Consider the following 3,243-nt stretch of genomic DNA (forward strand, 5'->3'; position numbering starts at 1 on the left):
GGGGAGAGAGAGAGAGAGAGAGAGAGAGAGAGAGAGAGTGCTAAAGGACAAATCGACCTGCAATGGTTTATGGAATGAGTTAGTCATTTTGGTTTTTCTGCATTTCCCAAGAATGATCTATACAAATCTTGAGCAAAGAAGGCACATTGTATAAAAGTGCTTCCCAATCAGGCCCTTGACTCCCGAGAGTCATCAACCTTCTTTTTACATTTCAATAACTTTACCCTCTATTGCCTTTCCCATCGGATCTGAACACTGGTCTTGGTGCTCTCAAAGGAGGACTAGTAATACTGCATCTGGCCTCACAGGACTCAAAGTCTGCCATGGAGCACACCGGCTAGTTCAAATAAGGTAAAAAGAATTCAATAACTCTAATTGCAGTGGCACGCTTACTTCCTACCTGGTGTCCCAAGCTATCTGAAACATCCATTTTCTTCCTTTCGGCTGAAATACATAAATTCATTGTCATGGTACCAGTTTTCCATGCATGAAAATAAAAAAGTTAATTTGTATAACAATGGTCTCCTTTTTTTTGAGGGACTAGAAACTCAAAATACAAAGTCTCGAAAGTAAATCAGTTATAAAATAAATTACTGATTGTGAAAATTCTGAAGACCAAGAGGCATATGGGCGGGAGCTCAGAGAAGGGGTACTTATTAATCTGACCACCCAGGATTCAGCTGACTCTAAAGATTCTCCTGAAAACAGAATCTGATTTCCACATGAGTGGAAATCAGATTTTCCAGCTTTCCCTTAAGAAGCCTATATGCTTCTGGAAAGGCAGACAATGCACGTCACACCCAATAACCCATCAGCTCCAGGGACGCGAGTCCATCTTCATGTCTCATTTCATTGGATACAGAAATCGGCCAAGATGTAAGCTTGAAATCCAATCTAACTGTGCAATATGAAAAAAATGCACATTAGGGTTTCTGAGAAAGAAGCCTCCTTATTCTGCCATAGAAGCTATCCCAAAATAGAAACTTCTTCTATTACACACAAATGTGAAAGTTTGGAGAACCACTTCATAAACATGTGAAAAGGGAAAAAATGAAGGAACTGAACCTTGGAGAATCAAAGAATTTTCTGAACGGTTTGGGCCCATTTAGGTTGTATTCTATTTCTTGCAAAGGGTTTGTTTGCAGAGCACAACTATATTTAAGGGGCATGTGTATCTTTATATCTGTATTTACATTTAAATATATGTATATATATACTCATATGAAATATAATTTGTGTTTACATCTATTCTTCTATGAGTGTAACTCATGTAAATTTTTGGTTTTGTTTTGCTTTGGGGCCATACCCTGAGATGCTCAGGGATTACTCCCAGCTCCACACTCAGGAATTACTACTCACAATGCTTGGGGAACCATATGGGATGCCAGGGATCAAACCCAGGTTAGCTTCATGGAAGGCGGATGTCCTGTCCATTGTACTATCTTTCTCTGCCATAACATTTTATTAATGAACATAGACATGTGAGAGTATATGAGTGTATATCTCATGAATCATATGTACATCTCTGTATCATAAATCGCCTCCAAATAAAGAAAATGTACTGTATATTTTTTCTAACTACCTTGAATTTGGGCCTGCTTTAGCAGGCTGGAAACGAAGATATATGTGAGATAATTAATGGCAGGCTCAAGTGGGATTCACTTACATTATTTCTACTTATTTATCGAAGGCCACACATCCCATAAGATTTAGCATGAAAGCAACAGAAGCAACACAGTTTATCACTCAGCATTTCAAAAAGCCATACAACTATACAATTAAGGATTTACTCTTGAGTAATTTTCAAAACAAACACAAAATGGGCTGCTCTTCAAGGTGTTGACAGACTGATACTAACAATGGCATATAAGTACTCACAAAAGTCATTCAATATCACTCAGAGCTCATCTGTTGGGCTTAGAAGCTGAGAGAATGAAAAGAGGGTTTCTTAGAACTTCTGCAGGGGCCGTGCAGCAAATACCCACAGCTGTGGTTTCTAATCCTTGGCGAAGGCACATTTTAGGACACTAGTCATAGAGCAGCTGCAGGGATCCTGTTTCAACAGGATTCAGATTCACCAGAATTGTTAGCCCACCAGCTTGAATTTAGTTATCCATGTTGCCCTTGGTTAGATCAGTACAATCTAGACTCCACTTGTTCTTGTGCAGGATTTGGAGAAGGGTTCCACTGAGCTGAAACTTGGGTGCAGCAAGAAGCAAAGTGCCCAGGGCACAGGATTTCAGAGCCTCAATCCCAGTTCCACCCTTTGAGACCAGGAAGAGAACACTCATGTTCAAAGGCCGCACTACAAACCACAAATGGTTTTCTTTCCAGGTTGTTTGTGGCAATGCACAGGTGTGCATACGCCTCGGGTCTAGACTGTCACTAATCCACCTAATCCCATGAGTGTTTGCACATTTGAGTGCACCTTTGATTGCTAATCTCACTTCAGGGACAGAGTCAAAAACTTCAAAAGCATTTTCTTCCCACAATGAATTAAGTGATGCATTGGAGTTTCAAAATCTGAAAAGGAAACATGAAAGAGTGGAATCTGGCCAAAGACAATGTAAAACCAAAACAATCAAGCAATTTCAATGATCAGAAACGTATTTGAGTTCCACCGCATTGGAAGAGCAAGTGTGGCTTTAGGATGGCTCAAGTTGCACCAGGAGAACCAGCCCAGACTTTCTTCTATCTTCAAAGCCCACACATAGTGTGCATACAATTTTGAACCTTCCTGTGGTCCTCCTCTTACTTCTTGACAACTTCAGGAATACCTCCCAATGATTGACTTTAATTTTTTTAACCTGTATTACATATAAGTCCTCGAGTTACCTCCATCCCTGTGACTGTATTTCCACTCAAAATATGTACAAATATTTTGTACGTATATATGTATATATATGTAAAAAATGTGTATTTTCCTCTAAGATTGGTTGCCTCCTACTTTGTACCCTATCAAATGTGTTGCGGTACTCTTGGAGTATGGGTAAGGTGTGTGGTGTGACATATTCCTGGCCGCACATTCCAGGAACAGATTCACTGGTGGGTGATGCTCTGTGTGGGGTGTGGCTGTGAGCAGGGCGGAGTTGGGTTCTGGAAGTTTTCAGCTGCCGCGGCTGGGTCTCTTGGGGCAGGGAGGCATCTCACCCACCCTCTCCAGGGTACCCCAAGTGAAACAGCCTGGCACAGGGTCCGGTGGCATGGTTATGGCAAGTGTTATATTATCCTCCCTTCCAGGAG

The 3,243-nt window shown here is 41.0% G+C and overlaps 1 non-coding gene across 1 annotated transcript; it reads left to right on the top strand.

The window, feature by feature from the left end:
- The first annotated feature begins 222 nt into the window (after positions 1-222).
- On the top strand, positions 223-352 carry LOC130034057 (small nucleolar RNA SNORA61). Its single transcript, XR_008794053.1, has one exon. It is a non-coding gene; the product is annotated as a small nucleolar RNA SNORA61 (small nucleolar RNA).
- The last annotated feature ends 2,891 nt before the right edge of the window (positions 353-3,243 follow it).

This window comes from Sorex fumeus, unplaced genomic scaffold (assembly GCF_029834395.1).
Source record: "Sorex fumeus unplaced genomic scaffold, SorFum_2.1 ptg000055l, whole genome shotgun sequence".
Classification (NCBI taxonomy): Eukaryota; Metazoa; Chordata; class Mammalia; order Eulipotyphla; family Soricidae; genus Sorex; species Sorex fumeus.